The sequence below is a fragment of the Balaenoptera borealis genome, assembly GCF_965194805.1.
Source record: "Balaenoptera borealis genome assembly, chromosome: 5".
Taxonomy (NCBI): domain Eukaryota; kingdom Metazoa; phylum Chordata; class Mammalia; order Artiodactyla; family Balaenopteridae; genus Balaenoptera; species Balaenoptera borealis.
Genome location: NC_138862.1, coordinates 87,869,920 through 87,893,622, shown reverse-complemented (window position 1 = coordinate 87,893,622; position 23,703 = coordinate 87,869,920). Strand labels below are relative to the sequence as shown.

Genomic DNA, 23,703 nt, shown 5'->3' with positions numbered 1-23,703 from the left:
TTATTAACCCACTCACCAACTTATATATTCCCACACAAATAACCGTGGAATTGAATTGTAACTCTATATGAGACACCAGGTCCAAAGACAAACCCCACAGAATTCCTGCTGGCGAAAAGGTCACAGTCTAACTGGGGAGGAATACAGTTAAGCAAACAAGTATACAATGCTGTGCGACAGGTGGATAATTAAAGGTTGGAAAGAGGTGCTCCCAGAGCAAGGAAGAAGAGGTGCCTAGTGCTGCTTTGGGAGTCAGGGCAAGGGAAGGTTTGTGAGAGGGCAATTCCAAGCTGAATCTAGGAGTCTGCCTGACAGACCAGGTGGACAGTTCCCGGCAGAGAGCATTAGACAGCTCCAAGTGGACAGTCCTCCAATTCGGCCTGCACAAAATCCATCGCATCTTCTCCCACTGGTATAGACCAGACATGATATAAGCTCAGCAGTCAAGAATCATTCAGTAACATTCCATAAGTAGTTCCTTGAGCACCTCCTGTATCACAGGGCCTGTTCCAGGTCTTCCAATATAACAGTGAGCATAAGAGGGGAGATCCCTGCCTTCCAGGAGCTTTGATTCTAATGAGGAAACAGATAAGAAGCAAAGACCCAAATAAAAGAATTCCAAATATATAGTGTGATGAGGAACAAGAAATGGCGTGAGGATCTAGAAAGAGATGGGAAGAGGGCAGGCAACATTGAATAGGAACATGACGTTTAAGCTCAATCTGAATGGCAAGGAAAAGCTGACCAGACTTGGGAGCAGAGCACTGCCGACAGTGGGGCAGCCAGGGCAAAAGCTCCAAGGTGGGAAGAGTCTGATCAGCAAAGGGAACAGGAATAGACCTAATACCTCTGGCAGGGACCCCAACATGGGGAAGCAGCATCTAAGACTCTTGGAAGAGGTAAGCCCAGTGGCCCCTGGCCAGGTAGATAGTCCAGCAGAGCAGTGCTCTGGGACATCCACACTGTGGCCAATATCCAGGAGTCAGGATGACAGATCATCCCTGAGGGATATTTGTCCATGTGAGGTATGGCCGTAACCAACATGCCAGGAAATCAGACAGAAGGGGATTGCAAGAGTTGAGTAGGACACCAAGGCTCAGCCACTGGACAGGTCCTCAAGCAGTGCTGGAGTGCTAAGACTAAGGAGGGGAAACTGAGGTAGCTTATTGTGTGCTGAAACTCAGGCCACCCAATCACCAGGATTCACTCTCAGGGTCCCTTTGGCAGCAAAGGAGCCTGAGTCCTGGAGAACTTTGAGAGAAGACATACAGGCCAGACCACTAGACCACCGTAAAAGCCAAATCTAGCCCAGACCACTGGATCCCAGGCCTAGAAGAAGGAGCCCCACCAGACAGGGGAGGGCATAGGGAAAAGGGAGGTGGTCATCTCTTGGGTGTCATCAGGAATGGCTCGAGAACTGAAGTGGGGAGGGGGGCTGCGCCTGAGAAGCTGGGGATCATCTCAACCTGTGAGCTCTATCTGAATTAGTGGCATCTCAGCCTGTGAGCTCTATCCGAATTAATGGCATCTCAGCCTGTGAGCTCTATCTGAATTAATGGCATCTCAGCCTGTGAGCTCTATCTGAATTAATGGCATCTCAGCCTGTGAGCTCTATCTGAATTAATGGCAGCAGCATCACCCCACCCGCCACCCAAGCTGCAGGCTGAGTCACCTCCTCTCCTTCACCTCCACCTCCGCCTCCACCTACCATCAGTGAGTCACCAGAGTCTACTGCTAACAGCTCCTCTGAACTGTCTGTTGAATCTGTGCCCTGCTCCTATTCACACTGGAATGGCTTTCCGTGAGCCGTCTTTCTCTCTCACAGGGCAGGGTGGAAAATGCAAGGGCTGTAGGGTCAGCCTGGGTTTGAGCACTGGCTCCTCTGGTTGCTAGTTGCGTAGTGTGGGGTTAGTTAACTTCTCTGTACCTTAGTTTCCTCACCTGTAGCATGGGAATAGTTACAAACTCCATGAGGTTGTTATTAGGATTGGGGGAAGAACTCTGTAAAATCAAAAACACTCTCTAAATATAGGGATTTGTAACCAGGGTAAACTTATGTTTCCTTAGGTTTCAATATAGTGTCACCTAAAAAACAAATCCAACCTCCAAAGGTTTAGACAGTAAGTGCAAGCTGTTATTGAAGTCTCTTCATAGTTTTTGTTTCAGCTAGCCAACCTCTGCTCTCCCTGTGCCAGTGCCCCAATTTCCTTGGGGCACCCCCTCCCCCCTTCACTCTCAGTTCTTGTCCTATGTCTCTGTCTCCAGAGTTGACACAGGTGACTCAGGCCTGGCCAATCAGAGCACCACGTCCCCTTGGTCAGGTGTGTGATTCAGGGTTGGCCACGTGACTGAATTACAACCAATTAGACATAAAGGAACTTTTTCTGGGGTTAGGACCTGCCATTTCCACCACAGGGATGAGCACTTGGACAGACTCTCCAGTTCACGTGTACCTACCCCCGGTCACAAGGACTAGTTCAAAGATGAACTCATGGCCCAAGCACAGCAAATGAGCACTTCCTCTGAGGGCAATGTCAGGACGATGGAAGAGAAACGTTCTATTTTCACTCAGGGTTGCTAAGCGGGAGAGTATGGGCCTAGGGCTACTGTCACCCATCTTGCCTACCACATGAAGGGAACCTGCCTATAGAACAGACAAGGACAGACAAAAAGGTAGAGAGAGGGAAGTGGCCTGGTTGATAATGTTTGAACCCCTAGATCTAGCTGTGCCTGAAGCTAATCCACTGCTGGCTGCATTTTCCTGTTATATGAGTCAATAAATTCACTTTTTTGCTCAAGGTAGATGGAGCTGAGTTTCTGTCATCTTTCTCTGAAAAAAAGAGTCAATTTCTAAGCCACTCAGTAAATGGAAGAAGTTTCACCAGAATATTAAAGTAAGTATTCCTATTCTCTGCTCTCCTTGATAGAAAACCTGACCCAGTCACGTGGAAACGTGGAAAGATGATGAAGAGAGCAGTACACATCAACTCACCCACTTTAAATGCCTAAGGATCTATGAAGGAGCAAATAGGCTAGAAAATCAAATTTTCTCTTTGTGCCAATTATTAATCATAAATTAAAGCCAATAACTATCTACCAATATTGGCAAAGTTAAATTACCAGCCATCCGTCATTTTGGCAGCAAGGAAACCAACCTCCCTTTTAAAAGGACGTGTTACACCATGATTATTTCCAGAGCACACAATTATGTGCCTGCCTTTGCAGCCACATGGAGCAAAAACGATCAGCAACTCCATGGATCACCCCATCTGGTTCATCCAAGCTGAAATATCTAGGCCACATTTCCCTGCCAAGTTAAAAAGAAAAAAGAAGAAAGCTGAAGAGGAAACCCCATGTCACAATCCTGGACTGGATCCTAAGCACCAAATGCAAAGATTTGTTTCCCCTTTTCCAAATTGTGTTTTATAGCACGGCCTGTCAGTTCTTACAAACCCTTATATTAATTAGCTCGATTTATTTCCATTTGCTCCTCACAAAGAGAATTATAGAAGCTTGATTTCACAAACCTGGTATGTGCCCTGCTTTGCTTCCATTGTCGGGGAAGTAAGTGAAATGGGTAGAGTGAGGGGTCACATGTAAGACAACAGCACAAACTGCCTGGGAAATTTGAGAGAAAACCATATCCTCATGTCCTAACACTTGGTACTGGGTTTCTTTCCATTTTCCGCATGAAATATTTTCTGTCCTCTGGGAAGCTGAGGATTTGTGAAGCTTCTTGTCTCAACATGAATTCTGTTATCACAGGAAGCATTTTTAAAATATATTAATGGATTTTCCTGTTTTGCATCTCCATGTGTGTGATCTTCTCTCTAGGCAGGCAGAGACATACAACTCTCTGGGGTACCTGGGCAGAGAGAAGGGGATAGGATTTTCCCAGCAGGAATGTCAAGAGAAGAAGACTCCATATTCAGTTCCTGACACCCAAATATGTGACTTTGGGGTCTGCAGCAGCACAACAGATTTTGAAAAGCAGGCTTGGTCAGGAAAAAAGGGTTTCCTACATGTCTTTATGTTCCTTTTTAACAATCAAGAAGTAGATCAGGGACTTCCCTGGTGGTGCAGTGGTTAAGAATCTGCCGGCCAATGCAGGGGACACGGGTTCGAGCCCTGGTCCAGGAAGATCCCACATGCCGCAGAGCAACTAGGCCCGTGAGCCACAACTACTGAGCCTGCTCTCTAGAGCCCATGAGTCACAACTACTGAACCCGCATGCCACAACTACTGAAGCCCATGTGCCTAGACCCTGTGCTCTGCAACAAGAGAAGCCACCACAATGAGAAGCCTGTGCACTGCAACGAAGAGTAGCCCCTGCTCGCCGCAACTAGAGAAAGCCCGTGTGCAGCAACAAAGACCCAATGCAGCCAAAAATAAATAAATAAATGTATTTTTAAAAAAAGAAGAAGCAAATTAGGTGAACTCAGGTCTGGGCAGCTCCGTTTCTTCAAAACCATAAAAAGGATATGTTTTCTTCTCCCCTAGGACGTGAGGCTGGCAGTGCGCAATGAAAGGACCTGGGGGGAAGTAACTGTCCCGGCCACCCCAGGCCTGACACACAGTGAGTGCCCCGTGACTGTTTATCCACCTGAACTGGAGAGGCTTTTTCATCCTGGTACCGTTAGCATTCTGGGCTAAATTTCTCCTCACTGAAGTATGAATTCAAGCAATCAGAAGAATCCAAGACAGATAATCCACCCACAATCTCCCCGCCCCGCCAACCAGCTCCACACTCCAAATTAGGAAAATGGATCAAATTCATCCCCACTTTGTTTACATATTGTTTATCTGTTTCTGGTTGATTTTGCTGCAGCTGTGACCCAAACTCAATGCTATTATATGCTGAAAATATAAACTCAGTTTCTTTTCCAGAGCCATATCTGTGACATTGAAAATGAGGCCAGAAGGTCACTGAGTTGTTCCTCAGCATTGAAAGTGGGTGGAGCATGGACCAAATGGGTCCTGCAGGCCCAGTCACCGCAGCAGTCAAGACCCCAGTGGCACCAAGCAGCCTGAACCCACCCAGCTCCTCCACAGTGAGCTCACCTCTCTAGAAGTTCTGCTGGATGCACAAGAAACATCAATAACATCAATCCTTTAAAGCTGAAGCACTTTCCTAGATGGAGGGGGCAGGAATCTCATAATAATAAGATAATTGTCTAGATGAAAAGATCCACATATTAGGAAAATGGATCAACTCAACTTAAAATAAATTGTAAGACCCGTGTCATTAATTCAAAAAATATTTGTTGAGTACCTACCATGTACCAGATGCCAGGAAAAAAATGTACAGGGCCAATTCGCTAACTACCCACTCCACCCCATCCCCAGGCAGAGTCCCTGCGCTACGGAGGGGCTGCTCAGGCTAGATGTGGCACACCTCTAGGCAGTGCCATTCATACCAGCTACTGTGTGAATGGGGTCCCTGGGAGTTTACCACTCTGCCAGAGGCATTCATATTCCCATCAGTGACAAGAGCTATAAAGGAATAACTATGTGTGACAGGTGCAGGAATAAAGGTAGGGGTGAGGGGCCATGGGAACCTGGCCAAGTAATGAGGTGGCTCTATCCACCTAACTTTGGTAGGACTACATTTCACTTAAATGGTTGAAAATGTAGCGTCCTTATTGGGATATGATGCAAATATAAACTACATCATATTTCAAAGACAATATGAAAAAGAGTGTAAAATATCTCATGAATAGTTTTCTGTATTGGTTACATGCTGGAATGATAATATTTTTAATATATTAGGTTAAATAAAATATCTTACTTTAAAAATTTCACCTGTCTCTTTTTTACTTTTTATAATGTGACTACTAGAAAAATTTGGATTACCTATAAAGCTCACTTTTGGATAGTGCTTGGCTAGATGATCTCAATTACATCTTCCAACAATAAAGCCTATTGTTCTAGGTAGCTATTGTGAAATTTCAGCTCTGAGGGGCTTTGAGCACGAATTTTAAAGTAGAGAGTGTGAATTATAAGGCCACTTGATAGCTGTGTGATTTTGGACAAGTTATTTAACCTCATTGGGCCTCAGTTTCCTCATCTGAGGAACAGAGATAAACACATCTACCTCACAGAGTTGATGAAAGGGTTAAATGAAATAGTCTATGCAAAGTGCCAGGCAAAGTGCCTGTGACCATGTTGAAATAAATTCTCTTCGATCTTCTTGTCTCTTTGATTGTAACTTTTAATACCCATGAGGACCAAAAGAGGAAACCGGGACATGAGGGTTTTAGCACAAGCACCAGTCTTATTAAGACCCAAAGTGAGCAGAGGGCTAGGCGGTCATGGGAAACATGTAGCTTTGTTACCATGAATCAGCCATGTTCAGGTCTGATTCTTGATGTGATCCACTGGCCCACTTTCTAGCCAGACATGCTTATGTCTCATTTTTCTCTTCCCCTTCTGCCCTCACAGTCTTTCTAATTAGATATATTCCAGGCTTTTGAAGCTTCCTGCTCTCAGGAAGTAGGTATGTTGGAAGACATAATTCAGACTGTTTGGGAAAGAAGACATGTCCCCCTCCCTTCCTGGGTATCACTGTGGACCATGGACGTTTCTAGGACGCAGGTGAGAAAAAACACTTCGTAGCAGGTGTCAATGTTGTCTTACTTGGTATGGGCTCCTCATATCCACCCCATCACCCTAACTCCCAAGAAAGGTCCCCAGACAGGACGATGAAACATAAAAAGGGCAAGGTCTATAGAAAACTTGCTTTAGGAATTGGGGCAATCCCAAGTGTCAAGGATAAGAAATGTATGGCATACAATAGTTTTATTTGATCAATATTTATTCATCACAAGTTTTAGTTTGATTATTGATTATTCATAGTGATGAGGAGAATAAGCTCTGGGGTCAGAAAAAACCTGGATTTGAATGTTAGTCCTGATACCACTGTGTATTATTGGAAATTTTTCTAACTTCTCTGAGTCAATTTCCTGGTTTCCTCTTTTGGTCCTCATGGGTATTAAAAATTACAATCAAAGAGACAAGAAGATTTGAGAGAATTTATTTCAACATAGTCACAGGCACTTTGCCTGGCACCTTGCATAGACTATATCATTTAACCCTTTCATCAACTCTGTGAGGTAGATGTGTTTATCTCTGTTCCTCAGATGAGGAAACTGAGGCCCAATGAGGTTAAATAACTTGTCCAAAATCACACAGCTATCAAGTGGCCTTATAATTCACAGTCTCTTTTTTTTTTAAACATCTTTATTGAAGTATAATTGCTTTACAATGGTGTGTTAGTTTCTGCTTTATAACAAAGTGAATCAGTTATATATATACATATGTTCCCATATCTCTTCCCTCTTGCATCTCCCTCCCTCCCACCCTCCCCATCCCACCCCTCTAGGTGGTCACAAAGCACTGAGCTGATCTCCCTGTGCTATGCGGCTGCTTCCCACTAGCTATCTATTTTACATTTGATAGTGTATATATGTCCATGACACTCTCTTACCCTGTCACATCTCACCCCTCCCCCTCCCCATATCCTCAAGTCCATTCTCTAGTAGGTCTGTGTCTTTATTCCCGTCTTGCCACTAGGTTCTTCATGGCCTTTTTTTTTTTCCCCTTAGATTCCATATATATGTGTTAGCATACTGTATTTGTTTTTCTCTTCCTGACTTACTTCACTCTGTATGACAGACTCTAACTCCATCCACCTCATTACAAATACCTCCATTTCATTTCTTTTTATGGCTGAGTAATATTCCATTGTATATATGTGCCACATCTTCTTTATCCATTCATCCGATGATGGACACTTAGGTTGCTTCCATGTCCTGGTTATTGTAAATAGAGCTGCAATGAACACTTTGGTACATGACTCTTTTTGAACTATGGTTTTCTCAGGGTATATGCCCAGTAGTGGGATTGCTGGGTCGTATGGTAGTTCTATTTGTAGTTTTTTAAGGAACCTCCATACTGTTCTCCATAGTGGCTGTATCAAGTTACATTCCCACCAACAGTGCAAGAGTGTTCCCTTTCCTCCACACCCTCTTCAGCATTTATTGTTTCTAGATTTTTTGATGGTGGCCATTCTGACCGGTGTGAGATGAGATCTCATTGTAGTTTTGATTTGCATTTCTCTAATGATTAATGATGTTGAGCATTCTTTCATGTGTCTGTTGGCAATCTGTATATCTTCTTTGGAGAAATGTCTATTTAGGTCTTCTGCCCATTTTTGGATTGGGTTGTTCGTTTTTTTGGTATTGAGCTGCATGAGCTGCTTGTAAATCTTGGAGATTAATCCTTTGTCAGTTGCTTCATTTGCAAATATTTTCTCCCATTCTGATGGTTGTCTTTTGGTCTTGTTTATGGTTTCCTTTGCTGTGCAAAAGCTTTTAAGTTTCATTAGGTCCCATTTGTTTATTTGTGTTCTTATTTCCATTTCTCTAGAAGCTGGGTCAAAAAGAATCTTGCTGTGATGTATGTCATAGAGTGTTCTGCCTATGTTTTCCTCTAAGAGTTTGATGGTGTCTGGCCTTACACTTAGGTCTTTAATCCATTTTGAGTTTATTTTTGTGCATGGTGTCAGGGAGTGTTCTAATTTCACACTTTTACATGTATCTGTCCAATTTTCCCAGCACCACTTATTGAAGAGGCTGTCTTTTCTCCACTGTATATGCTTGCCTCCTTTATCAAAGATAAGGTGACCATATGTGTGTGGGTTTATCTCTGGGCTTTCTATCCTGTTCCATTGATCTATATTTCTGTTTTTGTGCCAGTACCAAACTGTCTTGATTACTGTAGCTTGGTAGTATAGTCTGAAGTCAGGGAGCCTGATTCCCCCAGCTCCATTTTTCTCAAGATTGCTTTGGCTATTCGGGGTCTTTTGTGTTTCCATACAAATTGTGAAATTTTTTGTTCTAGTTCTGTGAAAAATGCCAGTGGTAGTTTGATAGGGATTGCATTGAATCTGTAGATTGCTTTGGGTAGTGGAGTCATTTTCACAATGTTGATTCTTCCAATCCAAGAACATGGTATATATCTCCATCTATTTGTATCATCTTTAATTTCTTTCATCAGTGTCTTATAATTTTCTGCATACAGGTCTTTTGTCTCCTTAGGTAGGTTTATTCCTAGATATTTTATTCTATTTGTTGCAGTGGTAAACGGGAGTGTTTTCTTAATTTCACTTTCAGATTCTTCGTCATTAGTGTATAGAAATGCAAGAGATTTCTGTGCATTAATTTTGTATCCTGCTACTTTACCAAATTCATTGATTAGCTGTAGTAGTTTTCTGGTAGCATCTTTAGGATTCTCTATGTATAGTGTCATGTCATCTGCAAACAGTGACAGCTTTACTTCTTCTTTTCCGATTTGGATTCCTTTTATTTCCTTTTCTTCTCTGATTGCTGTGGCTAACACTTCCAAAACTATGTTGAATAATAGTGGTGAGAGTGGGCAACCTTGTCTTGTTCCTGATCTTAGTGGAAATGGTTTCAGTTTTTCACCATTGAGGACAATGTTGGCTGTGGGTTTGTCATATATGGCCTTTATTATGTTGAGGAAAGTTCCCTCTATGCCTACTTTCTGGAGAGTTTTTATCATAAATGGGTGTTGAATTTTGTCGAAAGCTTTCTCTGCATCTATTGAGATGATCATATGGTTTTTCTCCTTCAATTTGTTAATATGGTGTATCACGTTGATTGATTTGCGTATACTGAAGAATCCTTGCATTCCTGGGATAAACCCCATTTGATCATGGTGTATGATCCTTTTAACGTGCTGTTGCATTCTGTTTGCTAGTATTTTGTTGAGGATTTTTGCATCTATGTTCATCAGTGATATTGGCCTGTAGTTTTCTTTCTTTGTGACATCTTTGTCTGGTTTTGGTATCAGGGTGATGGTGGCCTTGTAGAATGAGTTTGGGAGTGTTCCTCCCTCTGCTATATTTTGGAAGAGTTTGAGAAGGATAGGTGTTAGCTCTTCTCTGAATGTTTGATAGAATTCACCTGTGAAGCCATCTGGTCCTGGTCTTTTGTTTGTTGGAAGGTTTTTAATCACAGTTTCAATTTCAGTGCTTGTGATTGGTCTGTTCATATTTTCTATTTCTTCCTGGTTCAGTCTCGGCAGGTTGTGCATTTCTAAGAATCTGTCCATTTCTTCCAGGTTGTCCATTTTATTGGCATAGAGTTGCTTGTAGTAATCTCTCATGATCGTTTGTATTTCTGCAGTGTCAGTGGTTACTTCTCCTTCTTCATCTCTAATTCTATTGATTTGAGTCTTCTCCCTTTTTCTCTTGATGAGTCTGGCTAATGGTTTATCAATTTTGTTTATCTTCTCAAAGAACCAGCTTTTAGTTTCATTGATTTTTGCTATTGTTTCCTTCATTTCTTTTTCATTTATTTCTGATCTGATCTTTATGATTTCTTTCCTTCTGCTAGCTTTGGGGTTTTTTTGTTCTTCTTTCTCTAATTGCTTCAGGTGCAAGGTTAGGTTGTTTATTCGAGATGTTTCCTGTTTCTTGAGGTAGGCTTGTATTGCTATAAACTTCCCTCTTAGTACTGCTTTTGCTGCGTCCCATAGGTTTTGGGTCATCGTGTCTCCATTGTCATTTGTTTCTAGGTATTTTTTGATTTCCCCTTTGATTTCTTCAGTGATCACTTCGTTATTAAGTAGTGTATTGTGTAGCCTCCATGTGTTTGTATTTTTTACAGATCTTTTCCTGTAATTGATATCTAGTCTCATAGCGTTGTGGTCGGAAAAGATACTTGATACGATTTCAATTTTCTTAAATTTACCAAGGCTTGATTTGTGACCCAAGATATGATCTATCCTGGAGAATGTTCCATGAGCACTTGAGAAAAATGTGTATTCTGTTGTTTTTGGGTGGAATGTCCTATAAATATCAATTAAGTCCATCTTGTATAATGTATCATTTAAAGCTTGTGTTTCCTTATTTACTTTCATTTTGGATGATCTGTCCATTGGTGAAAGTGGGGTGTTAAAGTCCCCTACTATGATTGTGTTGCTGTCAATTTCCCCTTTTATGGCTGTTAGTATTTGCCTTATGTATTGAGGTGCCCCTATGTTGGGTGCATAAATATTTACAATTGTTATACCTTCCTCTTGGATCGATCCCTTGATCATTATATAGTGTCCTTCTTTGTCTCTTGTAATAGTCTTTATTTTAAAGTCTATTTTGTCTGATATGAGAATTGCTACTCCAGCTTTCTTTTGATTTCCATTTGCATGGAATATCTTTTTCCATCCCCTCACTTTCAGTCTATATGTGTCTCTAGGTCTGAAGTGGGTCTCTTGTAGACAGCATATATATGGGTCTTGTTTTTGTATCCATTCAGCCAGTCTGTGTCTTTTGGTGGGAGCATTTAATCCATTTATATTCAAGGTAATTATCGATATGTATGTTCCTATTCCCATTTTCTTAAATGTTTTGGGTTTGTTATTGTAGGTGTTTTCCTTCTCTTGTTTTTCTTGCCTAGAGAAGTTCCTTTAGCATTTGTTGTAAAGCTGGTTTGGTGGTGCTGAACTCTCTCAGCTTTTGCTTGTCTGTAAAGGTTTTAATTTCTCCATCACATCTGAATGAGATCCTTGCTGGGTAGAGTAATCTTGGTTGTAGGTTTTTCTCCTTCATGACTTTAAGTATATCCTGCCACTCCCTTCTGGCTTGCAGAGTTTCTGCTGAAAGATCAGATGTTAACCTTATGGGGATTCCCTTGTGTGTTATTTTTTGTTTTTCCCTTGCTGCTTTTAATATGTTTTCTTTATATTAATTTTTGACAGTTTGATTAATATGTGTCTTGGCGTGTTTCTCCTTGGATTTATCCTGTATGGGCCTCTCTGTGCTTCCAGGACTTGATTAACTATTTCCTTTCCCATATTAGGGAAGTTTTCAACTATAATCTCTTCAAATATTTTCTCAGTCCCTTTCTTTTTCTCTTCTTTTTCTGGGACCCCTATAATTCGAATGTTGGTACGTTTAATGTTGTCCCAGAGGTCTCTGAGACTGTCCTCAGTTCTTTTCATTCTTTTTTCTTTATCCTGCTCTGCAGTAGTTATTTCCACCATTTTATCTTCCAGGTCCCTTATCCGTTCTTCTGCCTCAGTTATTCTGCTATTGATCCCATCTAGAGTATTTTTAATTTCATTTATTGTGTTTTTCATCGTTGCTTGGTTCCTCTTTAGTTCTTCTACGTCCTTGTTAAATGTTTCTTGCATTTTGTCTATTCTATTTCCAAGATTTTGGATCATCCTTACTATCATTATTCTGAATTATTTTTCAGGTAGACTACCTATTTCCTCTTCATTTATTAGGTCTGGTGTGTTTTGACCCTGCTCCTTCATCTGCTGTGTGTTTTTCTGTCGTCTCATTTTGCTTATCTTACTGTGTTTGGGGTCTCCTTTTCACAGGCTGCAGGTTCGTAGTTCCCGTTGTTTTTGGTATCTGTCCCCAGTGGCTAAGGTTGGTTCAGTGGGTTGTGTAGGCTTCCTGGTGGAGGGAACTAGTGCCTGAGTTCTGGTGGATGAGGCTGGATCTTGTCTTTCTGGTGGGCACATCCATGTCTGGTGGTGTATTTTGGGGTGTCTGTGGCCTTATTATGATTTTAGGCAGCCTCTCTGCTAATGGATGGGGCTGTGTTCCTGTCTTGCTAGTTGTTTGGCATAGGGTGTCCAGCGCTGTAGCTTGCTGGTCGTTGAGTGAAGCTGGGTCTTGATGTTGAGATGGAGATCTCTGAGAGATTTTTGCCATTTGGTATTACGTGGAGCTGGGAGGTCTCTTGTGGACCAGTGTCCTGAAGTTGGCTCTCCCACCTCAGAGGCATGGCCCTGATGCCTGGCTGGAGCACCAAGAGCCTTTCATCCACACGGCTCAGAGTAAAAGGGAGAAAAAATAGAAAGAAAGAAAGAAAGAGGATATAATATAGTGACGTAAAATAAAGCTATTATAAAGCAAAGCTATACAGACAAAATCTCACCCAGAAGCATATACATATACACTCACAAAAAAAGGAAAAGGGGAAAAATTAATATATCCTGCTCCCAAAGTCCACCTCCTGAATTTGGGATGATTCATTGTCTATTCAGGTATTCAACAGATGCAGGCACATCAAGTTGTTTGTGGAGTTTTAATCCGCTGCTTCTGAGGCTGCTGGGTGAGATTTCCCTTTCTCTTCTTTGTTCGCACAGCTCCCGGGGTTCAGCTTTGTATTTGGACCCGCCTCTGCGTGTAGGTCGCCTGAGGGTGTCTGTTCCCTGCCCAGACAGAACGGGGTTAAAGGAGCAGCTGCTTCGGGGGCTCTGGCTCACTCAGGCCGGGGGGAGGGAGGGGTACAGAGGAGGCGGGGTGAGCCTGCAGCGGCAGAGGCCGGCGTGACGTTGCACCAGCCTGAGGCGCGCCGTGCGTTCTCCCAGGAAAGTTGTCCCCGGGTCATGGGACCCTGGCAGTGTCGGGCTGCACCGGCTCCCGGGAGGGGCGGTCACACTCTCTACTTTAAAATTCGTGCTCAAAGCCCCTCAGAGCTGAAATTTCACAATAGCTACCTAGAACAATAGGCTTTATTGTTGGAAGATGTAATTGAGATCATCTAGCCAAGCACTATCCAAAAGTGAGCTTTATATGTAATTCAAATTTTTCTAGTAGTCAGTCACATTATAAAAAGTAAAAAAGAGACAGGTGAAATTTTTAAAGTAAGATATTTTATTTAACCTAATATATTCAAAACATTATCATTTCAGCATGTAACCAATACAGAAAACTATTCATGAGATATTTTACACTCTTTTTCATATTGCCTTTGATATATGGTGTAGTTTACATTTACAACATATCCCAATAAGGACGCTACATTTTCAACCATTTAAGTGAAATGCAGTCCTACCAAAGTTATAACGTTGTGTTTAAGAGAAAAATATTTTACACTGCTCCCGTTTTTAAATTTAAATTCAAATTCATTTAAATTAAATTAAAATGTCGGCTCCTCATCAATTGCATTAGCCACATTTCAAGTGCTCAATAGCCCCATGTGGCTGTCAGCTACTGTTTTTGGACAGTATAGATCTAGCCCAATCCCCCTGGACTTACAAAGAAACTGAAGCTCAGAAAGGGTAAGTGACTTGTTCAGGGTTATTGCCAGTTAGTAGTTGAGCAAGAATGAACCCAAGCTTCTCAGCACTGACCTTTCTACCACACCAAGGTAGTGAGGCATTGTTGAACTGATGGGCTGCTGTAGCTGATTTGCTGGCAATTTGGGGGGTCATCCCTCAAACTAACACATGTCCATCCCAGCTCTCTCCCTTCTTGGACAAGTTCACCATGGTGACTCCTGCTTCCTCACCATGATTCACTCTGTAAACATCAGCCACTGAGTGCCCCAAAGCCAGGTCCCACACAGCCCTATTTGTAAAGAAAGCTAGAAGTATGAATAAAGATTTAAAACAAAAATGAAAAACAATATGACAGTGACTCAAAGTTAGTCATCTTTACACTATTTCTTTTCAGGGACAATTTAATATTTACATGCCAAGAATCTTGAAGCATACCTCATTCTTCAACAGGAAGAATATGGTAAATTTCCCTTGTTAACATTATTTTATGGGTAGAAAAATGAGATACTAAGAAGTTGGGCAATTTACCTAAGAGTATATAAGGATTCTGAAGCAGACTTCAGGTTGGGACACTTTCTATTCCTGTTCTGGGTCTGTCTCTCTAAGTCATAACACTTCTCTTAAACTACTTGCATTTTCCAAACAAGGGATGAGGTCTGAATTTAAAAGAGAAAAGATTGATGTGTAATAGCCCAATAACTGAGATTTTATCATCCAAACAAAAATCCAGGTAAAACTAATATATTTAATCCAAGATACCATGCATGTTAACAATAAGGTAATACACAAATAATACCAAGGGCAACAGACACAGCACTGTCTATAGAGACTAATTTTTCATGCTGATTTGTGAGGAGTCCTTAGCAATATGACACTCATCAGGAGCAATGCTGTGGAGGTTTAAGTAGTCCCAAAATTGATTTATGCTTTACCTCAGGTCTTAGATCTCATTTTTATGGGCAAAGGTAGAACCATATATTGCTCTTAACTGACTGTAGCCATGGAATCCTAAGCCTTGAATTATGCATGTAATGGCCCAGAGAGAATCATCATTCCCCAGAAAGTAGATATGCTGATAGAAACCTGGAGTTTTCTGATCCTGCTGAATCAGGGAACTCATATAGTGAACCCTGGAGAAAATAAGGGAATAAATAATAGGGGGGAAGGAGGTATACCATAAAGATGTCCTGGAAAAAAATAAAACCAGAAAAGGAATGCAACTTTTTTCTCTTCCAGGTTTTGGTTTTAAGATGGTGTTGTTCCTCTGCTGACATGTGACAAATAAAAATCTGCCTATTGGAAGCACCCACATAGTGTATTCATTTGGCTCTCCTTCTGCTACAGGTTAGGCCTTCCAATATCCAAAGACAGCAATCTTGCCAGCTCCCCAAAGACTTCTCCGTCTCCAAGTTAGTCATTCTTAATGCCCTCAACTCTTCTTCACAGGATTTATTCATGCAACATGACCAAGTCCTATCCCAGGTGACATGCACTGAGAACACCAAGACAAATATGCTGCTGCCCCACCCATACACTTCCTGATTCAGAGCTTATTTCCAACAAGCAAAAATGCTGCAAAGAATGTGTTGATTTGCAATGAATTAAATTCTAATTCCAGGTAAACTGTGTTGAAACAATATTTACCCTTTGCATACTTATTTGAGAACCTTCTGTGTACAGAGCCGATATTAGGCATTTCTAAGTCAGAAGATCCTTGAGAAATAAAAGAGGAGAAAAACAGTTTTTGCCCTCAAAAACTAAGACCTTACCTTTAAGTTTATTGGTTGTGTTTTATGACTATTCTCATGCTCGTTAGTTATTTATATGCATTATCTTCCTAAGGGCAGAAATTTTGCATCTTTTTCCCTGTAAAGTCATAAATATAGTCAAACTAAAGTAGTGAGTGTGTTCACATAATAATAAGCATCATCTTTGTTTCCTTCTGTTATTAGGCTATCAGCTTTCAACATCCATCACCTATTCATCCATTTATTCAATGAATATTTGAGGGCCTGCCATGTAACAGGCACTGGTCTAGCCTCTGGAGAAAACAATGGTGAATACAAGAGACCCAAATCTCTGCCCCTGTGGAGCTTAGCAAAAGCTACAATTACATTTTTTATTTAAGAAATGATGCCTTGCAAAATTACAACCAGCCCAAGTATTATTTTAATAAAATTCTCAATAAGTTAATCCTCTGGGTAGAAAAAATGTTCAAATGTAGAAATTATCAGTCATTATATTGCAGGGACAGTGCATCAGCTCTATTAAAATTACGTTTAGAGGGCAGACAGCAGAAGCAAGAAGAACTACAATCCTGCAGCCTGTGGAACAAAAACCACATTCACAGAATGGTAGGAAAGATGAAAAGGCAGAGGGCTATGTACCAGATGAAGAAACAAGATAAAACCCCAGAAAAACAACTAAATGAAGTGGAGATAGAAAACCTTCCAGAAAAAGAATTCAGAATAATGATAGTGAAGATGATCCAGGACCTCGGAAAAAGAATGGAGGCAAAGATCGAGAAGATGCAAGAAATGTTTAACAAAGATCTAGAAGAATTAAAGAAAAAACAAACAGAGATGAACAATACAATAACTGAAATGAAAACTACACTAGAAGGAATCAATAGCACAATAACTGAGGCAGAAGAACGGATAAGTGACCTGGAAGACAGAATGGTGGAATTCACTGCTGTGGAACAGACTAAAGAAAAAAGAATGAAAAGAAGTGAAGACAGCCTAAGAGACCTCTGGGACAACATTAAACGCAACAACATTCGCATTATAGGGGTCCCAGAAGGAGAAGAGAGAGAGAAAGGACCAGAGAAAATATTTGAAGAGATTATAGTCGAAAACTTCCCTAACATGGGAAAGGAAATAGCCACCCAAGTCCAGGAAGCGCAGAGAGTCCCATACAGGATAAACCCAAGGAGAAACACGCTGACACACATAGTAATCAAAGTGGCAAAAATTACAGACAAAGAAAAATTATTGAAAGCAGCATGGGAAAAACGACAAATAACATACAAGGGAACTCCCATAAGGTTAACAGCTGATTTCTCAGCAGAAACTCTGCAAGCCAGAAGGGAGTGGCATGATATACTTAAAGTGATGAAAGGGAAGAACCTACAACCAAGATTACTCTACCCGGCAAGGATCTCATTTAGATTTGATGGAGAAATCAAAAGCTTTAGAGACAAGCAAAAGCTAAGAGAATTCAGCACCACCAAACCGGCTCTACAACAAATGCTAAAGGAACTTCTCTAAGTGGGAAACACAAGAGAAGAAAAGGACCTACAAAAACAAACCCAAAACAATTAAGAAAATGGTCATAGGAACATCCATATTGATAATTACCTTAAACGTGAATGGATTAAATGCCCCAACCAAAAGACATAGACTGGCTGAATGGATACAAAAACAAGACCCATATATATGCTGTCTACAAGAGACCCACTTTAGACCTAGGGACACATACAGACTGAAAGTGAGGGGATGGAAAAAGATATTCCATGCAAATGGAAATCAAAAGAAAGCTGGAGTAGCTATACTCATATCAGATAAAATAGACTTTAAAATAAAGAATGTTACAAGAGACGAGGAAGGACACTACATAATGATCAAGGGATCAATCCAAGAAGAAGATATAACAATTATAAATATATATGCACCCAACACAGGAGCACCTCAATACATAAGGCAACTGCTAACAGCTATAAAAGAGGAAATTGACAGTAACACAATCATAGTGGGGGACTTTAACACCTCACTTACACCAATGGACAAATCATCCAAAATGAAAATAAATAAGGAAACAGAAGCTTTAAATGACACAATAGACCAGATAGATTTAATTGATATATATAGGACATTCCATCCAAAAACAGCAGATTACACGTTCTTCTCAAGTGCGCACGGAACATTCTCCAGGATAGATCACAATTTGGGTCACAAATCAAGCCTCAGTAAATTTAAAAAAATTGAAATCATATCAAGCATCTTTTCTGACCACAACGCTATGAGATTAGAAATGAATTACAGGGAAAAAAACGTAAAAAAGACAAACACATGGAGGCTAAACAATACGTTACTAAATGACCAAGAGATCACTGAAGAAATCAAAGAGGAAATCAAAAAATACCTAGAGACAAATGACAATAAAAACACGACGACCCAAAGCCTATGGGATGCAGCGAAAGCAGTTCTAAAAAGGAAGTTTATAGCTATACAAGCCTACCTCAAGAAACAAGAAAAATCTCAAGTAAACAATCTAACCTTACACCTAAAGAAACTAGAGAAAGAATAACAAACAAAACCCAAAGTTAGCAGAAGGAAAGAAATCATAAAGATCAGAGCAGAAATAAATGAAATAGAAACAAAGAAAACAATAGCAAAGATCAATACAACTAAAAGCTGGTTCTTTGAGAAGATAAACAAAATTGATAAGCCATTAGCCAGACTCATCAAGAAAAATAGGGAGAGGACTCAAATCAATAAAATCAGAAATGAAAAAGGAGAAGTTACAACAGGCACCGCAGAAATACAAAGCATCCTAAGAGACTACTACAAGCAACTTTATGCCAATAAAATGGACAACTTGGAAGAAATGGACAAATTTTTAGAAAGTTATAACCTTCCAAGACTGAACCAGGAAGAAACAGAAAATATGAACAGACCAATCACAAGTAATGAAATTGAAACTGTGATTAAAAATCTTCCAACAAACAAAAGTCCAGGACCAGATGGCTTCACAGGTGAATTCTATCAAACATCTAGAGAAGAGCTAACACCTATCCTTCTCAAACTCTTCCAAAAAATTGCAGAGGAAGGAACACTCCCAAACTCGTTCTATGAGGCCACCATCACCCTGATACCAAAACCAGACAAAGACACTACAAAAAAAGAAAATGACAGACCAATATCACTGATGAATATAGATGCAAAAATCCTCAACCAAATACTAGCAAACAGAATCCAACAACACATTAAAAGGGTCATACACCACAATCAAGTGGGATTTATCCCAGGGATGCAAGGATTCTTCAATATATGCAAATCAATCAATGTCATACACCATATTAACAAATTGAAGAAGAAAAACCATATGATCATCTCAATAGATGCAGAAAAAGCTTTTGACAAAATTCAACACCCATTTATGATAAAAACTCTCCAGAAAGTGGGCATAGAGGGAACCTACCTCAACATAATAAAGGCCATATATGACAAACCCACAGCAAACATCATTCTCAATGGTGAAAAACTGAAAGCATTTCCTCTAAGATCAGGAATGAGACAAGGATGTCCACTCTCACCACTATTATTCAACATAGTTCTGGAAGTCCTAACCACGGCAATCAGAGAAGAAAAAGAAATAAAAGGAATACAAATTGGAAAAGAAGAAGTAAAACTGTCACTGTTTGCGGAAGACATGATGCTATACATAGAGAATCCTAAAACTGCCACCAGAAAACTGCTAGAGCTAATTAATGAATATGGTAACGTTGCAGGATACAAAATGAATGCACAGAAATCTCTTGCATTCCTATACACTAATGATGAAAAATCTGAAAGAGAAATTATGGAAACACTCCCATTTACCATTGCAACAAAAAGAATAAAATACCTAGGAATAAACCAAAAAAAAAAACAAAAAAACAAAAAAACTGGTAAATGAAAACAACATTTAAAATTGTGTTGTCATTAGAGTATACACAAAGTAATTGAAGCTGTAGGTATAGAAGTGATTGCCTTGAGAAGACATGTATAATAAGGAAAGGAAGAAAGGAAGGAAGGAAAGAAGGAAGGAAGGAGGGGAAGAAGGAAAGCAAGAAGGAAGGAAGAGAAGGAAGGGAAGGAAAGAAGAGGTCTTCAAAAATAGGGAGATTTAAGTGGCATTTAAGTAAACCTGCCAAAGGGAGCAGTGGCAATCAAGGGACCTGAGTATTAATTAGGAATGACTGATCACGTGAGTCCCATGAGGGTAGGGATCACATCTGCTTCTCATTTCTGGAGCAGAGCACCTAGCACAGTACCTGGCCAGTAGATGCTCCATTCGCAATTGTCCAGTGTTGTCCATGGGGCAGGAAAGCTACAAATACCATTGGCTGCGGCAACTGGGTGACTGGGGATGTGTGCAAGCTGGATGGCAGGCAGTGAGTAAAGAAATGAATAGGGAACAGAAGTGCCCTTGACCGGTGGGGAGGGCCGCGCTGTGCACCCCTCTGCTCTCGCTGCAGGGAGATGGCTTAGCGACTTCTCCTGGGGAGGTTCCTGGCCTCCATAATCTGCAGGAAGCCCTCTCAGAGTCAGTGGGCGCCCCTTGCCTCCAGGGCCCTGCAGACCCCACAGCGCAGTCCTAATAACCTGACAGTAACACCCAGCCAAGCCGAGTCAATATACACCACCAGAGTCTGTACAATGACCTTTAACATCCAGGATGGACCAGACTTTCAAGACTGAGTTGTCAACAGTGAGACACCAGTGGTTGTGGATTTCCATGCACAGTGATGTGGTCCCTGCAAGATCCTGGGGCCAAGGTTAGAGAAGGTGGTGGCCAAGCAGCATGGAAAGGTGGTGATGGCCAAGGCGGATATTGATGACCACACAGACCTCGCCATAGAGTATGAGGTATCAGCTGTGCCCACCGTGCTGGCCATCAAGAATGGGGATGTGGTGGACAAGTTTGTGGGCATCAAGGATGAGGACCAGCTGGAGGCCTTCCTGAAGAAGCTGATTGTCTGACAAGCAGGGAAGCGTCCTGACTGCCCCTGCCCACCTGGGCCCCGTGGTCCCGGGGGACCCAGATAGAACTCATAGCCCTTCTGTGCCGGCCCTTCCTACCTCCTCCCTCTGCCTGGCCCCTGTGGGTCCGTGCTTTGGAGACCAGGCCTCCAAACACAGGAGCCTCAAGTGCTCCCAACCTGGCTGACCGCCAGGGTGGCCGCCCAAGGAGCGGTGCCGCCACCGAGCTGGGACAGCCATCTCCTCACCCACTCTCTGCTCCTTCTAGGGCTTGTTGCCGTGCTCCCAGGATGCTGGGACAGAGTCCCGGGGCCAGCCTGCAGTAACAGCTTGGTCTCCCTGCTCCCTTCTGATCTGAACCCCGGTGCCTGGCTCATCTGCCTCCTGCATTTTTCTTTCCTGCTGCTGTTTTGTAAAAAAAAAAACAAAAAAAAAACAAAAAAAAACAAAACAGAAGAAGCAAAAAAGAAACCCAGGGCTTCCCTGGTGGCGCAGTGGTTGAGAATCTGCCTGCTAATGCAGGGGACACGGGTTTGAGCCCTGGTCTGGGAAGATCCCACATGCCGCGGAGCAACTGGGCCCGTGAGCCACAATTACTGAGCCTGCGCGTCTGGAGCCTGTGCTCCGCAACAAGAGAGGCCGCGATAGTGAGAGGCCCGCGCACCGCGATGAAGAGTGGCCCCCGCTTGCCACAACTAGAGAAAGCCCTCGCACAGAAACGAAGACCCAACACAGCCATAAATTAATTAATTAATTAATTACCAAAAAAAAACAACCCATAGAATACAGTACCAACAGCGGACCCTAATACAATCCAGGTCGTTGGTGATAACGATGTGTCAATGTAGGTCCATTTATTGTAACAAATGTACCACTCTGGTGTGGGATGTTGATGATGGGGAAGGCTATGCATGTGTGAGGGCAGGGGGAGTATATGAGAAGTCGTTGTACTTTCTACTCATTTTGCTAATGTTTTGTTATTTGTAATTTCTTCTTCTAAAAAAAAGAGGATATTAAAAAAAAAAAAGAAATGAGTTATCAAGCCATGAAAAGACACGAAGGAACCTTAAGTGCATATTGCTAAATAAAAGAAGCCAATCTGAAAAGGCTGCATACTGAATGACTCCAACTATATGACATTCTGGGAAAGAAAGTAAAAAGATGTGATAGTCAGGGGTCAAGGGTCAAGGCGGGGTGAGGAAGTGATGATTAGGTGAAACACAGGAGATATTTAAGGCAGTGAAACTATTCTGTAGGATACCGTATTGATGGATACATGACATTATTTGTCAAAACCTACGGAACTGTATAACACAAAGAGCGAATCCTAATGCAAACTATGGACTTTAGTTAGTAATGCTATATGAATATTGGTTCATCAATTGTAATAAATTGTAACTGCACTAAGGCAAGAGAACTAAGAGAGAACTAAGAACCGCACTAAGGAGAAACTGTGAGTGGGAAAAGGAGAGGATATATGGAAACTCTCTGTACTATCTGCTCAATTTTCTTTTTTTTAATTTTATTTTACTTTATTTCTTTATTTTTGGCTGTGTTGGGTCTTCGTTGCTGCACGCGGGCTTTCTCTAGTTGTGGTGAGCGGGGCCACTCTTTGTTATGGTGCACAGGCTTCTCATTGTGGTGGCTTCTCTTGTTGTGGAGCACAGGCTCTAGGCGCACAGGCTTCAGTAGTTGTGGCACGCGGGCTCAGTAGTTGTGGCTCACGGGCTCTAGAGCGCAAGCTCAATAGTTGTGGCACATGGGCTTAGTTGCTCTGTGGCATGTGGGATCTTCCCAGACTAGGGATCAAACCCGTGTCCCCTGCATTGGCAGGAGGATTGTTAACCACTGCACCACCAGGGAAGCCCTATCTGCTCAATTTTCTGTAAACCTAAAACTGCTTTAAAAAATTGTTTATTAATTTTGTAAAAAGTGCAACCCATGGCTTGACCAGTTCTGTATATACCACTTTCTTAGGCAGTAAATTATCTTTGCAGAGCGCCTTTGGGCAACAAGCAATGATGCAGCATAGCCCACATAGACAGAAGGGTTTTGAAGACAACAAGCCTTCAAACTCATCCCCCCACTAGAGTGTGAGCAGGAATGACAGAAGGGGGAACAGAATGTGGTGTGTGGAACCCTGGGTCCCCCTTTTAGCTACAATCAAGGAGTCACTGAGCACATGAAGGCAGCCTCGCAGGGGTAGCACCGCTCTAAGAAACAAGCGACACTTCTGACTTGTTTTACCCAAATAACTTAAATAAGCAGATAATAACCAAGTGATTCATCCTACGGGATCTTCAGTTTTCCCATTGATACAACTGACAGTATTATGCATTATAGATGCTGCTGTGTTGTTTTCAAGCCTTCCTTGAAAGCCTTAACAAAAACGTCAAAACATCCTCGCATATGATACTGATGATAAGGAAGTGGATATGTGTGATCACATATGAGATATCTTATTAAGGAAAGTGTGGGAGGGTTCTTCTTTAGAATATTTTCAAAAAGCTCTTCTAAACACTAGATATATTTTTTATTACTTTTACTGCTGTTATTCTCCTACTTGTTACCTGAAGTTTTGTCTAAGGACCGCAGGGGTTTTCTTAACCTTACAAGTAAGTTTCTGTTGAGTAGAACCTCGTCATGCTACTTGTTGCTATTGATAGAGTTTGTTAAGCCAACAGTGAAAGCAATCTGTCCTCTCCATGCATGGTAGCACTTCAATAGTGGAGATTCTGTAATGAATTTTAAAATCAGAGATCAGAAGCATTTCCCCCACCCACCTGGGATTGGAAAGAGAAAATTCAGTAAGACAAAACAGGATGCAGAGCTTAAGAAGTGGGTTAGAGCCCACGAA

At 41.6% G+C, this 23,703-nt stretch overlaps 1 pseudogene across 1 annotated transcript; it reads left to right on the top strand.

Annotated features, from left to right (window-relative positions):
- The first annotated feature begins 704 nt into the window (after positions 1 to 704).
- On the top strand, positions 705 to 21,898 carry LOC309629518 (thioredoxin, mitochondrial pseudogene; annotated as a pseudogene). Its single transcript has 3 exons — positions 705 to 899; positions 4,501 to 4,635; positions 20,355 to 21,898. The product of its transcript is annotated as a thioredoxin, mitochondrial pseudogene (transcript).
- The last annotated feature ends 1,805 nt before the right edge of the window (positions 21,899 to 23,703 follow it).